The sequence below is a fragment of the Rhea pennata genome, chromosome 1, assembly GCF_028389875.1.
Source record: "Rhea pennata isolate bPtePen1 chromosome 1, bPtePen1.pri, whole genome shotgun sequence".
Taxonomy (NCBI): domain Eukaryota; kingdom Metazoa; phylum Chordata; class Aves; order Rheiformes; family Rheidae; genus Rhea; species Rhea pennata.
This window is the reverse complement of record NC_084663.1, coordinates 147,805,652-147,826,353: the sequence shown is the minus strand read 5'-3', so window position 1 is coordinate 147,826,353 and position 20,702 is coordinate 147,805,652. Positions and strand designations below refer to the sequence as shown.

Genomic DNA, 20,702 nt, shown 5'->3' with positions numbered 1-20,702 from the left:
CATTATATCATTAAATACTGAATCATAATGAATATGCAGGAAGTGAATAAACTAAATGCAGGCAGATGTAATCACACAATTCCCTAATTTTTGAGTGCTCAATTCTGCATCTATAGGAGTTACCATTTAACGTGGTTTCTGGGAGCGTATGACTGCCCTAGGTCTTTCAAAAAGTGGAAAATGGAGATTTCCATTACTTGGCATTGTTGTGGCATTTCCAGAATATCGATAGACTTCCAGTCACTTTGGCTAATGAAGTCACAAGCTGTGGCAGCTCTAGTAGTCCTAGGGACCTGGGGCAGCGGGAGCCAGGGAGAGGCAGGGATGACCTCCTCGCCAGGCATGCTTCCGGGGCATTTGCTGCTCACGGTCTCCTCCTGGATCTTTCTCCCAGTTGTGCTGCACCCATGTGGCCGCCCTAACCCCTCTCCCAGGCTGCTTGATGCTCTTCTTGCCAGTCTCCTCTTGCAGTCAGCTGCAGCCTCCTCCTTACCCCAGCTCGTAACGGGGTTCTTCTTCCTCCCTCCTTTCTCCCCACTGCTGTGGTCCCCAGCTCAAATTTCCTCATCTCCTTTGCTCCTCATCCGGTCTCTGTTTTTCCTCTCCTCCTGAAACTCACTTTCCACAGCTTTCTTCTCAGCTCACAACTTCCTGTGCAAATTCCCCCATCCAGACTCAGCTTTGCCTCCCTCTATTCACTTACAGTTCCCTTTCTCCACTCATTAGCTCCCTTTGGGACAGACCTCAAGCGCCATTTCCCTTCTTCTCCAGGACGCTCGCATGGGAGATGCTCAATGAACACTGTAAAGTGGCACAAACCCGCCCTGATGCCAGTCCTTCCCTCCTTCGACCTCCGCCACCAACATTTGTATGCCTGCACAGTGAACCAGCTTAGGAAAACACAACAGCTGTAAATTAACCTACCCACATAGAGAAAAGGTTAAATTTCAGCAAGATCAGCTTCCTGAACTGGCCCACTCCACCAGGACAAGGGAAATCATAGAAATGAGTCCCAGGATGGAGAGTATGGCAGGATCACCTTTTGCAGTAGCAACAGAGACTTGGGTGGATTAAGGCAATCTTGCAACCCTTGCTTCAGTAAAAGTAGGTAGAATTTGATAAAACAATGGAAAATTGGTCTTAAATGGAAGAATATGCTATGCTGACAGTTTTGCCTGAACTCATTCCAGAAATGTCTCACAATTCCCCAGTTACTGCTTTGTTCTTTAAGACAATGGTCTTGCAAGAGGTGTTACCTTCCGGCAGAGTACGAGGAGTTTCACATGAAACAAACTCATGTTTGTTTCATGTGAAACCTATGGACTTTCATGAGAAACCTATGGATTTTCTGGGAAACAAGACTAGGGAGAAACATTCAAACAGTTATTAACTGTAGATTAAAATATAGAGAAAAGGTTGGCCTTAAGTGAGCCCCTTCCAACCTTGGATTCATTGTAATCTTTGGAAAGCACTGCCACTGTAGTTGTGCTCCTCATTTAAATACAAGAACACAAGTAACAAATACAACTATTCGTTAGACTGGTTTTGGAACTCATTGTCCATTTTCTATTTACGTGCTTTCTATATTTTAAAATTTCAGGGGGCGTTTTCAGTTAGGAATATGAAAAAAACTAATTAAAGAGCCTTATGCTGAAAACACCTTTATACAGATATTATTATATTCCCCACAAACATCCTTTTGCTGGGATAATTTACTCTGCATGGGGAAATAGTTAAGTTTTGCCAGTGAAGTAACTGCACACAGCACATCTCTGCTAGAGAAAGTCACCACTGTAGCCTTATAAAAATTATAGTCAGAAAAGACTTTTAACTGCAGACAAGCTCTAGCCATTCAGAAATGACCCTCCTGCAGAAACATTTCTGAACTAGCTCTGCAGTGCCTTTCTCTTTGCCTCTCTGCGTTGCAAAACGTTGATCTAGATACATAGTTCAGCTCTCAAAAGAGGCAAAAAAATTGAATCAGTGTCTGAATCAACTTAGTCTTTGCAGACAAAACTGTGAACCCCTATTTTTTCATGAATAAAACAGCCAGAAAGAGCCCAAAGTTTTTGGTATGTGCCCACTGCTGACATATACTTAATAATTTTCAAAAACATTCCATGGTTGATGTGGTATGAGTAAACCTCAAAGGACTTTATATATACTATCAGCATCTCCTGAGAAGCATTGCAGAAGGATCACCCCAGTATACTGCAAAAGAACCCAGTTTGGTGGTTCCCAACTGGGTAAATCTTAAAACTAACAACCATGAGGTAGCAGAACGAACAAATAAGCTTTAATTATAAACCTACTTCAGATCATCCAAGCCCTATGCCGAGAAATTCGGAAGGAAGAGATGCGGGAGGAGAAGTCGGCCCTTGAGAACGTGCTTAAGTCTTTCCACACTCAGGAGAGAACTTAGATGAAATTCTGAGTAAACGCGTAATGAAAAAGCACGTGCTGGAGTGTTTACCTGAATAAAGCTGCTTTATTTAGGCGTGCTCAAACGTCAAGGTACGTCAGGCGAGCTCCGTATCTTCCGCAGCGCTCCCGTCAGGCGAAGCTATGCCAGGAAAAACGCTGCATACCCAAGGGGTAAAACTTTTTTCCTGGAGAGCAGCCCAGCACGAAAGGAGCCATCAGAGCAAAGATTAATTCTTATCTCCCCCGCTACGGCCCTTCACTTCCCCAAGCAGCACATCAAAGGGGAGGAGGTCTAGAAAAGAGGAAAAAAAGAGACCCGGAGGAACGAGGGGCCCCCCGGCTCGATGCAGCCCGTAACGCAGCTAGGACCAGCCTGCGCTGCCCGCCTGGGAGCTCCTAGCCCGAGCGCTGGGAAGTCGCGGCGCGCAGGAGTCAAGTTATTTTATTGACGCTTCCTCCCTCCGCGCCGCTTCACAGCTTCGCCGCGTGAAAGAGGGATTTTGGACTAACCGCAACCGCCTGACCTTTCCTCCTACACGCGCTGGCTCCCGGGGGAACCAGGCACGATCGCCTGCAGCCCCGGGAGCCCAGAGGCCACGGACACTTTTGTGGGGTGGATATTACTCATTATATTTGGGAGCCCAAGCCATTTAAGCTGAAACTTCCTAGGGCGAAGAAAAAAAAAATGTTGCACGTTTTACATTATCTCTTGCAAATACAAAAGCTTGCCGCCATCGGCGGATACAATATTTATGAATTGGTCTTTCAGCCAAATCCGCTTTTGCGTAAGGATATACAGCTGCCAGTACTAAAACATACGGTACTTACTGAATATATCTTTGCCATTTTTAAAATCAATTTAGAGGCCTGAAAATAATATTTCTTACACTGCAAATTAAATCTCCAGTCGTGATGTTTCAAAGAGAGTCTGAAATCAGCAGATTTTTGTTTGTTTGTTTGTTTGTGCACAAGAGTAATTGGTTAAATCAGCACAAGCATAACTGATTATACGCTCTAAGAGCAGTGCTAAGGAATTTAGCTGCAAAAGTGCAGCACCGTGAAAATCCATACCCACTTTTTAGGCTTACCTCTCATATACGGAATCCCCTCCCGATTATACAGAAACAAATTTTAAATGTATCATCATTTCCCTGGATATCTAGATTTCAAATGAATTTAACCCACATTTTTCAGCACTTTTACAGAAATTCTTTAAGACATCTCTCGTAACTTTTGCATCAAAAGGTAACATTTACACACAAGGACTTTTCCTCGCTCCTTATAAAGCATAATCACCCATTTTTCATTAATCAGAGTAAGGAACCTCTATTACATTTTCATGTTGATATATTTTAGTTTTGCCAGAGTAACAGGAAATTAGACACCATATTGTTTGTAACTATTACAATAACAGAAAATGTGGTTGCTTGTTTAAGGAAGAATATGCAAGTTTAATGGCATGCCCCTTACTTCAAGACATGTGTCTGCAGGGAACCAGATGCTAAGAAACAGTAAGCCGGTGACATTATTTTGAAATTCTATGCTGTATATTAAGAAGGCATACACTTACTATTTATTTCACAGGCACAAATTAGGTCTTCTGGAAAAGAATTTGAATTTCAATCAAACTTGCAAGAAAATAACACTACCTTGCACTTTCAAACTACTTTTTGCTGGTGCTCCTCTCAAATATCTGGGTACGAATGCCACTTGGAATTGATCACCGCCTACAGCACTCTGTAAAGTGCCCCCAGTTTATAGACCAGAAAAGTGATGTACAGAGGGGCTATATATGTCATCTCAGCTCGTACCATTACCCTGTGGAAAAATTTTGAATAAAACACCTATTTTTTCAGATTTTCTGCATCAGGCTTTGTCTCCACCAACAAAACCCCTTTTAAACACACTTTAAAATCCTGAAATATTTTTTTCTGAATGCAATACTTTGCCAAATATTTATTTTATCATTTCAAAACTCAATTTACTACCAAAACTCTGAGCAGATATCTCAGAGGAACTTTTAAGATCCACTCCGGTACAAGAGTAAAGATTGCAGAGAGGAATATTGTACAAATAAATCTCTGTCTAACTCATTGATGTTATACACCATTGCTTCACCCTAAGGCAGGAACCTGAATATAGGCAGCTATACACAGAAGTGGCCTAAACAAGCTAAATGGAATTCCTTGATGCATGCATTATGTATTTCAACTTTTTACACTACTGCAGTCAGAGAAAGTGGGGATAACAGAAGGAAAACTGAAAGAGAGAGAGAGAATAAGAGGAGAAAAGAAAGGAGCAGAGGGAAAGGGGATAAGTCAAAGGTCATAAGTACTGAAGTAAAAATAAAATATATATAAATAAATATATGTATATATATAAAAATATATATATAAAGAAGGAGAAGGAACAGTTAAAGTGGAAGATGAAATAAAAAGAAAAACAAAAACAAAAAACTCCCCAAAGTGCCAGGGAAAGTTTAGACCCTTCAAAAGCCCAAGCCAGTAACCCTTTGTCAGGCCAAACTCTGCTTGTTTTCAGTGGGAGTTTTGCCTTAAAGAGGACTGCAGGACAGGCACCAAATACAGCTTTATTTCCCATACTTGAATAACAGCAAGCTATAGCAAGATACTCTGTTGTTGAAAAAGACTGTGCATTTTTGAAGAGATATGGATATTAGTGGCCAGGCAGCATAAATGTAATAGCTACAATGGCTGAGTTACACCACTATGCATTAGCTGGCAATAAGGCCCTTTGTGCTGGAAAGAAAGAGAAGAGATGAAAAAACTGACTCCTGACACTCTGCAAATAATCAAATTAAAGGTCCAGGACTATTCAAGCAAAGTTTCCATTGACTCCAGTGACATCCCAGAAAGCAAACAAGATTTTACAGTCCATCTTCTAAAAAAAAAATTACAAATACAACAATGAATTTGAGTGACCTATTTATCTGTATCCGTATTGCTCTTGCTAAAATTGTTGGAAATGCGCCTATATGGTTCACAGAAGGCACGAACACTGAGAAGACATCTCTTACAAAGATGGTATTAATGTATTGAAAATGAAACATAAGATAACTAGATCGGAGAAAAGCATGCTCTTCTCACCTTGGTAACCAAAGATAAAGCAAAATTAAAATGCTCATCGGATGAATAGGATGAGGACTCTGCCTAGCTAAATAGTGCCCTTAATGGTCCACATAGAAAACCATATAACACTTTTCCCCTTTTTAAATCACAAATTAAAGGAACTGTCACTGGAAGTATAATTGGAAGGCAGGTATGTCAAATGCAAAGGCTTCAGTTTAAAACCTTTTACTGCTTTAGCTGTCAAAACCAGAAACAGACAAAATATCGCAAGTAAAATCTGTAGAATTATCACTAAAGAAACCCAGGCAGATATTTGGTATGAGAAGCATGAATAGCAGAAAAATATCCTGTCTCCAGGTGATCACATTGCATAAAGTAATAATAAATATTATCTATGAGATTTTGCAAGAACATCATTCTTATGCATAATATATGAAATATTGTGTCAATTCTCCATGACATATTAATGAGAGTATTTCTACCCAAACCAATAAGCCCAGGGCACAATCAAAGCTGGATTCATTCGGCTGTTGACTGAATCAGATAATCAGTTTCAGGTTTCTCACAGTGGCATCCACCTGTTGATTTAGAGAGCACAGGTGGGAGCTTCCTTCTTAAAGAGTTCCTTAGCTAAAAAATGTCACAGTAGCCTGAGAGAGTGAATCGAGAAAAAAATAATCTGGTCAACTCATCAATGACAAAATGACAAAAAATATTCAAACCTAACTATTATTTTTTAAAGAACTGAAATTCTTATGGAAAATAAATTCATTGCAATTTGTAAACCTGTTGAAGTTAATTGTGATTTTCTTGTTCTGGTTCTCTTCCCAACGATTGAAATTTCTTGTTAATTTTAAAAGAAAAAGAAATAAACTGCTTGAATAACAAATTGTGTTTTCCCAAGACAGAACAAATTGTAGTGATGGAACTTTAAGAATGGTTACCAAATTAGAACCCAGAATGAAAAATAAGTAAAATAAGTATTTTCTAGCTCAAGGATTTGTTTTTAAAGTGTTTATATTTTTAACTTGATTGAGTGCTGATTACAAAACATTCAAGGCTATCAGGACATTAGACCGCCCTACTGCCTGGAAGCACCAATGATGTTTTTAAAAGAGTGAGATTTGTTTGTGAATTGAAATCAGTATCACTGCTCCCCGACAACTCTTGAGGAGAGAGGTTAATACTGTTTATTAAATAATGCTAAATGAGATCAAACAAGAACGACAAACTCAGGAAAGCTCTTGGAGCTCCTGTTTTTCCCCAGGCTGCTTATGCAACATCGCTCTAACACACGGAGTAAGGGCCTGCCATTTTATTACATAAGGTACTCCTAAAATATATGTAGGCACTTGTTAGTTCAATTAGGTGGCATATCTGAGCTTTTACCAGGAAGCATATCGCAATGTTAGCAAATGGTCATAAGTACTTACGCATTGCTGGGGTTTGGATTGTTGTTGTTTTAATATAAATAGACCTCATCTAGAAGCTAGCAAGTATTATCAGCATGAATTACAGTTGAATATATCACACTTGGACCATTGCTTAAGTGAATAGTATGCACAGTCTTTGGTTTAGAAAAGCCAAAGCAATCATGATGTAGGGCTTTAAAATCTGCCTTTCAAATTATTGAGCAGCAATATTATTGTTCTAATGAGCAGTCAAGTGGAGAGGTGAAGAAAATTAATTTCCAACACAGCCTCACATACTCTGTTCAGAGTGTCGAAAGCCTCGCTTCATATAGATAGATAAAGCTGCAACAACAGTGACACCAGGTCAGGCAAAATGATCATCTTGCCCCCAATCCTCTCCAACACCGGGCAGTAGGAAATGCTTGGGAAGACCCTGCAAACAGGGCAGGCTGGTAGCAGACTCCCAGTGGAGACTTCTTCAGCCAGGCGCTGTATCTTGGTATTCAGCCTCCTTTGGTGGAATTGCTGCTGTGAACGTAACCTGCTTGAACCCAAGAGGATAAGAGTGTCTACCCTTGGCACGTCTGCACGGCTGAATAATGGGACACCAGGCAGCGAGCTTGAGCACTGCACCCTGCTTTTTCCAGCGCTGTATAAGTGAGAGCTCACACCCTGGCTCTCCTCAAGAGCGTTTCAGCTAGTTCCCTCAAACTAACTCTTTCTGCGACAAATGTGCCATAAAGGGGGCTGGCCTGATTTAGGGAAGGTTCAAGCCATTTATAGCCACCTGGCTTTGGGAGCCAAAAGAGATCCAGACCCTGGTTCACTTCCTTTAGAAGAAATATTTCAGTTAGCAGTTTCTGGAGCTACGTCCACCTAGCTTGGCATCCCACCTCAGCTAGGGCTGGACACGGATGCCTAGGAACAAGGGTAAGAAGAAGAGACTCCTATCTCAGGATATTCACTGAGCTTCCAAGAATTTGCAGCCCAAAACTTCCTAAGCCAGAGGCAGTGGTTTTTTATTTAATAGCCCTTGATGGATTTCTCTTCTATGAACTCACCCAGACAGCTCATCAGCTGATGTAACCTTTTAGCATCCACATCCTGTGGTGAGGAGCTCAACAGCCTGACTTTGCTACGTGAAGTGCCACTTCCTTTGGTTTTAACCTAGACAGCTGCCAGCTTCATGTGATGCCCTCCACTGCTGGCACTGGAAGAAGCAGTGAACAGTCATTCCCGGTTTGCCTTCTCCACGCTGTGCATGACTGCACAGATTTCTGCTGTATCGCCCTTAGTCATCTCTTTATCAGCTTTATCACTACTCGTGCAGAAGCTGTTCTGCTCCTCTAATCACCGATGTTGCCTCTCTCTGAATCTCTTCCCTCGCCATTATACCTTTTCTGAGCTGGGGCGATTAACTACATACAATATTCAAGAAGTAGGCATACTCTAGTTTATACAATGAAATCAGGAGATTCTTTTTTTATTTTCCATTCCATTCTTTCCCTAAAACCCCTAATGTTCTACCTGTTCCCCCCCCCCCCAGTCACATCTGAGCATTGCACTGATTTTTTCACAGAGTTGTCTGTGGAAGATTACATCTAACTTTCCGCAGCTTCAGTGACTTGTGACAACGAATCTCCATGATTTTGCTTCAGGTAACATATATTTTCTTCTATTAACTTTCAGCTTGACATTCATATTACATTCCTCTGACATGAAGACACTCAAAGGGAAAGAGTGGTTGAAACATGCCAGTAGATGATGCTCTGTTATGTGTTTTTTAAAACAGGTTCAGGTTTCATGCTTGGACTTCCAAACTTCCATTCCAATCAAACACACCTTTAGACATTTTTCCATATCACTTGATTATAAAATTTCTATTTTATGCACAGAGATGCCCCTAAAAATAGTGGTAAAATTGATCAAAAATATGTTCTGTTATAATCAGGTGAGCAAAATACCACCTGCTTTATGTGGACTTATGCCCAAGCAGAGGAAGATGAGATAACCTCCTTGTCCCCACCATTTACTTGATCATTCTCAGTTTGGCATCTTGGAGCTCCCAGCATGGAGCTGGGCATCCTACCTGCCATTAAGGTGCAGTGGGGTGAGGGGAAAAGAAGATGGCACTACCTCAGAGAGCTTGCAATCTAAACACAGGACAAGAAACAACAGGCAGGTACTGACAGGGTACAGGGAAAAGCACATGGCAAGACTAGTATACTAGTTACTAGTGACAGAAGTCCAAGTTCAAGGCTGGCCTAACTTGTTATGAGGGTTTTATTTTTCTGAAGCCACGGGTGGATTTTCAGATTGATGCAAGACTAGGACTAGCTCTGGAGATACATAAGGATATTCCTCCCAGATGTGGCAGGCAGCATGTGAGAAGCATTGCTCTCTGCCGTGGTCCTTGAAAGAAGGAACAGAAGGGTCTTTACCAAAGCAATATTAATCCCAACATTTTGGTTGGGTTGAGTTGTGCTTCATGAAGGGGAAAGAGACACAAGAAAAGAAACATAAAAGTGGCACTTCTCCCTCCCTCAAATGTAAACAGAAATTATGCGTACAAGCGCAAGAAAGCTATGGTCCCCCAAACCCCTCTGCCTAATTTGCAGAGATGCCCAAGCTACCACAAGATAAATGCAAGCAGCAGAGAGTGAGCCACATCTGAAATTTCTTAGCAGGCTACTCAGAGCACTAGCTTCTCATCTTCTCACCTGCTTTTTCCCCCTACCCTGCAACTCTGGCATTTCCGGCTTCAACTGGCAAAACACCTTTTATCCTATATAGCTCAGAGCAGATCACAACAACTGGTATTGACCTTAGTCCCTACAAATAAAGCTATGAAATACCAAAAGTACCATTACAGGAACAAATCCACCATCTCTACATTCTTCTTGAATTGTATTACACAGTGTTTCCTTTCCAAACTTCAATAATCTGCCTTACAAGGAATCTTTCAAAAGTCAGCCAATGCTCTCCTCTTCTAATCTTCCAGCCTGAATAAAGTTAGCTAAGATATAATAAATATTTGCATGGTCTCAGCCTCGTTTTTCACACACAAGTTTTAATAAGATCAAGGATCAACAGAAAGCTAAGCCAAATCTATGAAAATCACTGATTTTTTTATACAGATGATGATTCCCCTACAAAATCTGCAACTCAAGTTGCAGGAAAGCAAAACTCTAAACACAAATGAAACAAAGTTGCTTAGACTCTATATTGTACAGCTCTGAAAGAGTGAAAAAGCAACAATGCATGCAGTAAAATGCACTTTTCACTGTCATTTTATTTTTTTGGGTATTTATCAATTCATAGTATATTAATTCATCAATTGTACAGTAATATGAGTAATCTGATTGCCCAAAACTTAGGATTGAAAACAGGCAATACCTATATAAATCATTATGTTTGTTATGCAAAATGTCCTACCCTTAGAGAATACTAAAACTACACATTGAAACAATTAGCTATTGGGAAATGCAATCTTAATTCACCTACCTTAAATAAATGCGTCATGATGCAATATCAGTTACCAGGTTATACACTACTTTTTTTTTCCAAAGAACTTTACTGTTTTGATTTATTTTTATATAGTGTGATGTAAAATTCCTTTTCTAGTTTAAAAAGTGGGAAAACCCCACAGTAGTCTACTGTAGGAATCATTGACTGGGTTGAGCCCTTTAGATCCTCAGCATAAAAACCTACTACGAAACTTAATACTAAGTTGTTTTATTATCCTCTTTGTGACAAACGTAGCACTAGAAAAAGGTGGGCACACACCACGATGAAGGCCTGAGCCCTAGGGCACTGCCCGATGGTCTTGGAGGTGGGGTACAGAATAAGGAGGAGAACAAACTAACGGGCTCAGTGCGACTCCTGAATCCGGGCATCACTGTCGTACTGCAGCAGCAGCAAGGGCTCCAGGCACAGGAAGAACAGCAGCCTGAGTTGTGCCTTGGTCCTTTCCAGGGCCAATGTCCTGCGCCATGACTGGAGCTGCTCCTCGCGGCAAGGAGATGGCAACACTTTCAGTGAGGGGGAGCAGGGACGGAGGAAGAAGTGAAAGCAGGGGCTGGAGAACATGGCAGACAGTGTGAGGAGGAGGACGGGAAAGATGAAAAAGCAGTAGCACTAAGACCTGATTACAGAAAGAGTAGAAACCACTGCTCTTGTGGGCTCAGATCTGTCCCTGTCCACTACAAGTCTCTCATTGTCCACCACAAGTCTTTCATTGCCTTTTTCTACCTGCATCACCATTTCTTTTCTTGATCTGGGTTTTCACCTCTGTTTCCAGTTCCAACCCTTCCCATGCACTTTGTTCTCAAACTTCATCATCTTCTGGCCCCATCAAGTCTTCTGACTTAATCTAAGGTCCCTGCTCTTCACCGTCCCCATCACCAAAGCCATTCCTCCTCCCTTCCGGTTCTTGCCCCAGTGCATTTGAATCAAGCTGTTCCCTCCTCCTTCTTCACCCTGCCTAAGTGACAGCAGGCATACCCTACCAATAAAGCCTTCACACTCCCTTCTTGTGGTGCTCACCACACCAAGAGCATCTGGGAAGAATAAGTGGTGGAGAAAGTCCACTCAGCCCTTCAGCCACAGACTGGAGCATCTCATTCTTTCCAGGAGGATGAAAAGTCACTCGGCACATAACACCACTGGGGTGTTCAGCGCACTCCGCACTGACAGTGTCCTCAGTGACCGTAGTGGCCAAGCCATTAACATCCCTGCAGCAAGAACGTGCAACCTGAGCTTTGTAATAAGACAAAAACCATGACCAATTTTCATAGGCTCAACAGGAGGCACACTGCTGTCATATGGCTGATCCCAAGCCAAGTATCTTTTTCCTGCTCCGTGATACAAAGCCACAAGAATTCAACAGCCTCAATGAAAGTGTTTTTCAACATCGCCCAAAAATGCAAATTAACAGAAAAATAAAGATCAAGGTCTCCTAATGTAGGATGATGTACACTTAAGCCATCTTTAACAGTTATGTGGCCAAAGAACGCATTTTCCTCTAACCACAGTCTCAGAAATAGCTGAACCATTTTATCTGAAACTTCCCAAAGAGACTCTGTCTTCAGCAAATACTCAAACTAGAAAATGTCAGCCTCGTTTTAAGCTTAGCAGACGTAGAAGCACCTGAAAGCAGAGCATTATATTGAAGAAGTGCTGGATAAGATTAACTGTAGACAATATTTCTGCCTATGATAAAACAACAATTTTTTACTCAAAGTGAAATGAAGTCAAGTGTTCTTGCATGGCCTGGGCTAGAAAATGGGGCACTAGTTATAAATCTGTCAAGTAGGGTGTGTGGGTTCAACCCCACACACATGCGGAGCAGCACCTTTATTCACAAGGGAAAGTACTTATAGGCAAGTCTAGTGTCTGCATGGTTTGGAGTAGGGCATAGAAATGCTGCTGGCTTGGGGAATCACCCTGGTGTCAGATACCTGGTTTTGAAAAAATTTAATTTACACATGCTGAATGGAGACAGTGTATAGCTTGGCAATTACATTCTCTGAAGGTTCCTGTTTCCAGGCCATCCCTGCAGAGCAACTCTGTGTCAATATTCATTTACAGAAATGTATGCAGGATTGGGCCCTTAGCCAGCCGACAGCTTTCAGAATCAGACACGGATCAGCGGATGAGCTAGCTCCGTCTAGAAACTGTGAACACTAATTATTTAGTATCACCAGACAAACTCCAACCGCGGTGGGATACAAATTAACGTTTCGCGCAGGGGTAAGAGAGAATTTTCCACTTCAGCATCCAGCCACTTGTTGAGCGCGCACAGAGAGCTCACGTTAGCCATGCCCGTCCAGGGGATTCCCGCAGTCCTTCTGGAGATTTAGCACCATGCAAAGATTAAAGTTCCTCTGCTGGCTGTAATGCTTATAACTGCTAATTATTTCTGAGTCATTTGAGTGAAAGTAAACTGCTATCCTGGAGACAGTTAAGGAGTACCCAGCGAAGTTTACGGGTGAGCATGCTTGCTAATTGCCAGATCGCACTGGTGACCATACAGGGAAACCCCACCACACAGCTCCTCACGCAAGACGTGCCGGGTCGCCGCTCAGCAGTGTATTTATCATACCCCCCCCCGCCACGGCCGCCCCGGGTCTGCACACGAACTGGAAAACAAGCAGGAGCCTGACACATGGTTTCAGCAGCAGAGCTCCTGCAGCAAACGACACAGCCTCTGGTCCCCGCCAGGAACCTTCACCCATTCAAAAATCCCATCGCTCTTACTGGAAGTTTTCCTCGACTGAAGCCGGCCAGGTCGCCTCACAGCCCCTGTGCCGGTCTAGCCGAAACGAGCCCACAGCGGCAGCAAATTGCAGACTACGCCAAAATGAGGCGGGGGGTGCGGGGTGGGGGGGGCCTGCATTTTGTTTTTTTCCCGACTGATGGGCCAGCCGCATTGAACGAGGTCTCCCTGGAGGCCAGGCCGGGACGCGTGGGCCCGTCTCCGCGAGCCGCGCTTCCCGCAGCGTGGGCCACGCAGAAACTTTCCCGCGGTGGAGGCGACGCCGCCGGACACGCCGCCCCCCTCACCCCAACCCAGCCCCGCCGCGGAGCGGGGCGCCGCGGGGCCGCCCCCCACGCGAGGAGCCCGGGGTGGGAAGGGGACGAGCGCGGCGCGTGGGCGTCCCGCGTGGGCGCCGCGGGTGGACGCGGCGAGGGGGCGCCGCGGGCGGGGGGCCGGCGGCAGGGCCGCGCGTTACCTGGGCTGCCGGTGCTGCGGGAGCGCGGCGGGGAAGCCCCAGCCGCCGCCGCCGCCGCCGCTGCTGCTGCTGTCCGCGGTGGCCACCTGGGCGCGGGAGCCGCCGGGGCCGGGGCCGGGGCCGGCGCCGGGCCGGATGCCGCCGCTTTTCCGGTGCCTGCCGGTGCCGCTGCGGCAGCGGCCGCCGCTGCTCCAGCCGCGCAGGAGTGCGGCCTCGGGAGCCGGCAAACTCTTCCCCGCAGCCGCCGAGCCGCGGACGCTGCCCGCCGCCGCCTGCCCGCCGGTGCCGGTGCTGGTGCCGGTGCCGGGGACGCTGCCGTGTCTCATGGTGCGCGGGGCCGCCGCATGCCGCGCTGCCGCCTCCCCGGGCGCCGCGGGACCCACGCGCGCCGGGGCCAGGGGCTCCGGCGGCAGCGGGAGGCCGCCGGGAGCCCGGGCTGCTGCGGGGCGGGGAGGAGGCCGGGGGCTGGGGGGGCTGCTGGCTCGGGCTCCCGCTGGTGCATTAAGTTAAATGCGCGGCCGGGAGGGGCAGGGCGGGCGCGGGGGCTGCGGGGCCGATAGTTCTCCGCAAAGTTGGAGCCCCGCGGGCGAGGCGGGGGCATCCTCTCCGCGGGTCCTTCATCGCCGTCCTCCTTCTCCTCCTCGCCGGAGGCGCGGGGGGGGGGGGGGGGGGGGGGGGTGGGGCGCCCCGCGCCCGTGGGGAGACGCGGCCCCCGGGGCTGGCGGCGGCGGCGCGCAAGGACCGTGCTCGCCCGCGCCGGCTTCCTCTCCCAGGGAAGGAAAGGGCTCCCCCCCCGGGAGCCCAAACCCGAAGCTTGTGTGCAAAATGGGTCAGGGAGGGGGGAAAAGGGAACCCGCTGCCTGCGTTCCCCCTCCCCTCTTTGGAGATCGGCGGGCTTTGGGGAGGGCCGGACCGGGGAGGTGGGTAGCGAAAGGGCTGCAGAGGAGCTCTCCCTCCCCGTCTCCGTTTGCACAAGTGCAGGGAATGTTCCACTGACCTACATATTTTTCCAAACATACGTGACCTTTTTTTTTTCTCTCTCTCTCTCTCTCTCTCTCTCATTCTGTGGGAGGAGACAGGCGAGGATCCAAGAAAAGGAGAAGCTGGAAAGGGGAAGCAGGGAAAAAAAAAAAAAAAACTCAATCAAAAAACCCAGCCCGAAATCAAGGATGGTTTCGCAACGCCTCGAGCAAACCCCGGCGTGCCCGCGTTTCCGTACGCCTATAGCCATACCTCCGCGCTCCCCACCGGCCGCCCCTATAGCCCGACCCCGGGAGCCGCCGCGACGCGAGCCGCGGTGCCGCCGGCCCCGCCGGGCAGGGCTGCGCCCAGGAGCCCGGCGGCGGGGCGGCCCGGCACGGCACGGCCCGGCACGCCTTCGCCTGCGCACTGCGGGCGTCGCCGCCGCGCTCGCCCCCGGCAGGGGCAGGGGCAGGGGCAGTGGCAGGCGCGGGCAGCCCCGGCCGCCGCGAGAGGGGGTGACCCGAGGGCGGCCCGTGCGCGCTGCCCCGCAGCCGGCAGCCGGGCCGGGCGGCAGCACCGCGCTGCCCCGGGGCAGGCTCTCGGCCTCGCCGGGCACGGGCAGTGACTCCCGGTTTGGTTATGCAACGCCACACCGGCAATTAGAGCAAAACCTTGACAGAGAGTTTTCCTTTTCTCTCTCTCTTTTTTTTTTTTTTTTCTTTTTCTTTTTGTAAAGTAGGTCATTCTTTTTATTCCCCACTTTGCATTATTTTTTTGCCTAATACTCCTCCTGAAAAGTAGCCAGTGAGAGATAAGGAAATGCGCTGGAGCCTGGGAGGGGCCGGTTATTCTGGGGCTTGCTTTTGCCGCGCTGGGCAGTCAGTCCTGCTGCCTTCTGCCTGGGGCAGCGAGCGAGGCCGGGGGCTGCACCCCGGCACGAGGACAGTGGTGCTGGGCCATGGCTTGGCTGCGGGCCCACTCATTTCCCTGGCGCCCACCGAATGCCAGCTTCACCAGCTTTGCCCCTCTGCTCGGCCCTGAGCTCCCTCATACAACGGGGCTCCCAGCTGTGCTGTGTGTCCACTTGGCCAAAAAGAGCCCATTGCTCTGCCGGAAAAACGCCTGGAGCAGGCACAGCTTGCACCTGCAGAAGGGTTCTCCTGCTAGCATGGGGTATATATGCTTTCTAGGCTGGTTGTATCTGTTGTTGAGAGCAGTGATTTGCTGCAGAAAAGCCCCTTTAGCTGGTGCCAGCTGCATCTTCACCAGAAGGTCCTGCCATACCTGTGCCAGCAAAGTTGGTGCAGTAGGGGCTGTTTCCCCGTATTCTCCAATCTGTTCTGCCTCCTTATTAAAGATGCACTAAACCTTGTAAAATAATAGCCAGCAGAGACCTCTCTGCCCTAATTAAGCCTGCATGTGTGGGTGCAGTGTGTGGGTTGAAGGTTGCTCCAGCCACCTGGCTCCAGAAAGGAGCCTTACTGCTTCCCACGGCTATATGGCCTATGCAGCTACCCCAGTTATCCTGCGGTGATGCCCGGCTTCCTCCCTCTCTGATGGCATATCTCACTAGTTATATGATTTGATTTATTCCTGAATGCAAATGTTAATAATTGTAAAGTATGGGAAAATATTGCATTCTTCTAGCTGAGTGCTCTTACACCATCCTACTTTATACAACAGGCATGACTAATGTTGAAAGGGTAACGTTGTTTACTTTTAACCAAGATTAAATACAAAACTTTGAAAAGCTCCTCCCTTCCTTTGGATGAAACCCAGCATTTTTTCCCATTTGGAAATTGTCAAACAGTGGTTAAACAATCCTTTGGCAAACAAGTAGTGCCTGAGGGAATAAACCATCAGATACATGGGGAGTGGAATAAAAGACATTTCTCTTTCTGAGGTATTTTTCTTGTGTTACACAATGAAGTATAGCATAAAATCTTCAAGCCTTGTAAGGTTAGAGAAGAGGAACTTTCCATGATTATATACCACCTGATATGATATTTCAGTCCTTCTGAAAACAAAACCTTGCCCCAAAACAGACATCCACTTTCAAAAACTGTAAAAAAAACGTACCATAAAGAAAGTAGCATACTGAGAAAAGCAATCTGCAAGACATAGGAGCATAGATACAAAATTATACCCACACCTTACTTTAACATTTTCCCTGTAAATTCATAATGACTTCATTGCACAAGTGAAAAAGTGAAATTGGTTAAGGTCTGTTTGTTAATTCATTCCCTAGGTTACCTGTGTAAACTTTGATGAGGGCAGCGGTCGGCCCTTTGGCTGGGAGAGCGGCAGGGTTTTCCCAGCACGTACCTGCGTTTCGTTGTGAAACACTCTCCATTCAGAATGCACACACTCTCTGTTAGACCAGTTACCCATGGGAAAAAACAAAATGCCATCAGTGCTGTGTTTAGTTTGGAAATTACCCAAAGGTCTAGATGCCACATATAAGAAATTAAGGGAAAGAGCCCAGCGTTTAATTTTAGAACTTTAAAACTTTTTCCAATCACAAAACATTAGTAAATTACTCTTCCGACATCAGGAGTCTGTGATCCAAAGTAGCAATCCCTTTTGTTTTGACTAGAAGAGGCTGGCCAACTTTCCTGGCCAGCAAAGACACACCAGTGGTTGCAACGGGCCGGGAACCGCAAGATAGGTGCCACCCAGGGTGGAGGCCAAGGGGAAGAGCAGGAGATGACAGCAGCCCCCTGGGGACCTTGCTGCTCCATTGTGGAGAACGCGTATGAAGGATTGAAATAGGGTGAGATTTCAGCCTGGACATACTGTCTTTAAGTCTGCTAGCTTGCTTTCCCTTGCTGCCAGGGATGTGAACTGTGCAGTGCCACTGCTGCCACATGCTGTAACCCTCTGGTAACCCTGGAACTACTGTGAACCTCTCCTGGCTGACAACCTGCAAGTCAGGCAAAGATATTACCTATGCAATATGAACACTATTCACATTTAATGGACCCAGGTATGTGTTACTGAGAAGTAAAAATGCAATTTGCAATCAATAAAGGCTATATTTGGATTTGCATTTGCACATATGTAAAAGGGGCTCTCAAAATAATAGTCCTGTAACATAAGCGGTAAAATGGTACAAAAGTCATGGCATTGTGGAAGAGAAGGGGATTATCAAAAAAAATAAAAGATCCTCAAAAAGAAGACTAGCTTACACTGAATACAAAGATATTCTATTAAGTTTTCACTTAAGGAAGGAGATTGACAAGGATTAACTGGTTTAATATTACCCCTGTATTAATTAAAAGATAGGACAGACTTCAAGCTGCTTGCTTCCTTACCTTCCATGTCCAAAAAGGCAGCAACAAGGGTAAATATATGTCAAATAAATCTAGGGGTTTCTTTTAGTTGAAGTAGGCACACTAGCAGTTCCTACTAGGAAATGTGCTGCTTTCTAGCCTGGCTGGCTGGGGGGAGGTGAGCATGGGAGTGGGTGGACAGATGTGAGGAGCTGCTTCTTTCTGTAACCAATTTTGGCAGAAATTTCTGCAGAGAGGAACACTTTTTTGAGGACCAGCACTATTTTTCAATCTGCGGTTTACAACTTCCTGAGGGGGGGAGAGATAGTACATACCAACCAGCAGCACAGCCTCTGAATCAGGGAAAGGCAGAGATGCTGGAGAGGAATGGACTTCAACTGCATCTTAGAGGTGCTGCCTCAAGAGTTAGAGTAGGCTTTCTGATGGGTCTTCAGGCTCTGTTCAGCTAGAAAGCCAAACTGCTTGCTTTTCTGCACAGTTTCTGCACAGAGACTGTTTGTTGATTTGACCTTTCTTTAGTCTGACCCCTTTTTGAAGCAAAACTGTATCCGTTTCCAAGGTTTTCACAGAAGAATATAGTCTCATATACAAGCTACCTGAAGGTTTGATTTCTCCATCTTAGAAAACTAAGGATTTGTAGGTTTTCTTTAAGTGATTAATGCAAGAAGGGGGAAAAAGAAGAAGGTGTGGGCTGAAAAAATCAATGACTAAATGTTGAATACACTTCACGTCTGGAACGTCTGAAATTGTTGCTGGGGGTGAAGAAAGCCTTAAAGCCTACCTTTGCCCTGCGGTCTGGTGGCTGAGCATTTACAGCCTCCCTGTGAAGCGAAGCTCTTTGAGAGCCTGAGCTGTGCGTATGCGTTCAATTGCCACGGAGCGTACCACATGTGTGTGGCAGCCCGGAGAGCCAAAGCTCAAGGCGGCGGAAATTATTTGTTCCTCGTGTGTGAAAGATGAGATGATCCTCGCAGTCTCGGGTTGCCAATGCCCTTTGCTCCTGTGGACTTCTTGGCCCGTACGAGACGTTTCCCTCACATCCATGGGACAGGAATGCGTCTCGCGTTGAAGTCCCGTTTCAGCGGGACCGCACCAGTTAATAAGGAATAACGGCCTGGCAGTACCTATGAGAAACAGTCGGATCCAAAATCAGGCTGATTGAGCTTGTTTAGCTTTGACAGCTGTTCAAGAAAATGAAGCTCAGATTCAAACCCTAGAGAAAAGGATCTGCTATTTTTCTCTGGAAATCACAATGAAACAGAAGGTAATACAGCGTTATAATGCCACAGTCTTTGAATTAAGACGGGCTGGGAGAAATCCAAACACAGACGTAACATCTACAGCCTCACCTTGACTAAGAAAAACAACTGCATTAATGTTGCGCTCAGGCAGTATTTTTTGGCATGCCACAATCCCTGTGGACCCATGCAAATATTTCAATTGCTGGTAGGTTTGACAGCAACCTCTTGCCCATCTCAGAAGCTCTGGATTAGCAGTGGGAAGGTGCAGCAAACCATTGCCTCTCTCCTTACAGCCGGCAGCCTGATCCCCCTCACCACTGACTTCAGTAGGAGATAGATTAGGCCTGTCACTCATCCTTGCTTTCAGGACTCTGTACTGTTTTTCGAATTCTTCTTAATTTTCTTTGACTCTGATGCAGCTCTCATGACTATTTTAAACTCAAAATATTTAAGTCACATGTTAGTAAAAAAATATGGAAAATTTAAATATGAAAGTTAAATAAGTAACAGACCTAATAATAAAAATCTTCAAACTTCGGGCATATGGTTCTGCCATCACACATACAACTCTGCCATCTAAGCATCCTATGATTTCTCAAAGCACCAAGCAATTATCACTAGCAAGAGAACATGTAAGCCTGAATGTATGTGCTTAACTTTCAAATATCATCGCCGAAAATTTTGTTCCAGGATGCTCGTAGCATACAGGCTTAGTTCTTTCTTCTTGTTTTGTCTGATACATCCCCTGCATGTGAGAAAGGACTATTATGACCACTAATTTTGAGATCCTGAACAAATCCAGAACAAAGCATTCCCTCAGTGTATCTTGTCAAGTGACTTACAGTCGAACTAAAGCGTGCTTTAAAAAGGCATTGATCTTGACTTAAAAAATACAAATCAGGATAATTTCTTCATAATCTCTTTCATTTTTTTGACTGGTGTTGCTTGAACTGCAGAAAGTAGTAAGCACTAGATATTAATGAGGCATCAGAAATGTTCTATGACAATATATTCACCTCTGTCCAAACTGACACTAAATTCCTGGTAACAATAACCCTCCCTCCCCCTTTGAATTAAATCACGCTTTTAAAAACAAATTACCTTACCATTAAACTATTAGTCTGGGCATAGTAATGAATAATAAAAAAAAAAGACATCTACATATCTCCTTTCTTTTCTTAAGCTAGATTATTTACTTTTCATATGGCCAATTAGAATGGGCTGCTTCATGAAATGCCCTTTCTGTCGCTGATATTCATGATTTCATTGTAAGCGCTCTGGGATAGCATTGAAATACAAACAGAACCCTCGAAAAAAATTTCATTAATATGAAATCTGGTGAGATATTCTGCTGTTTTTTGCAAAATGAAAGCTTTGACTGTAAAATTGGGAATGTCTACCTCATCTTAGCAGTTAATGCAGGCTATGTGCAGACGGAGCTGGTAGAATAGGCTGTGCTGTTTTGCTTGCATAGAGCATTACAAGAAGGAAGAAAGCTGAGGAAAAGAAAGTGTTAAAAAGGTAAATATTGACTTAAAGAAAGGAG

General features: G+C 45.5%; 1 protein-coding gene across 1 annotated transcript in view; it reads right to left on the bottom strand.

Annotated features, from left to right (window-relative positions):
• The window catches only part of NPAS2 (neuronal PAS domain protein 2), a 101,947-nt gene extending 88,190 nt beyond the window's left edge, over nucleotides 1-13,757 (bottom strand). The window contains exon 1 of the mRNA XM_062575123.1: nucleotides 13,660-13,757. The gene's annotated coding sequence lies outside the window, so the exon portion shown is untranslated. The remainder of the gene's footprint in view (nucleotides 1-13,659) is intronic.
• Nucleotides 13,758-20,702: the final 6,945 nt, after the last annotated feature.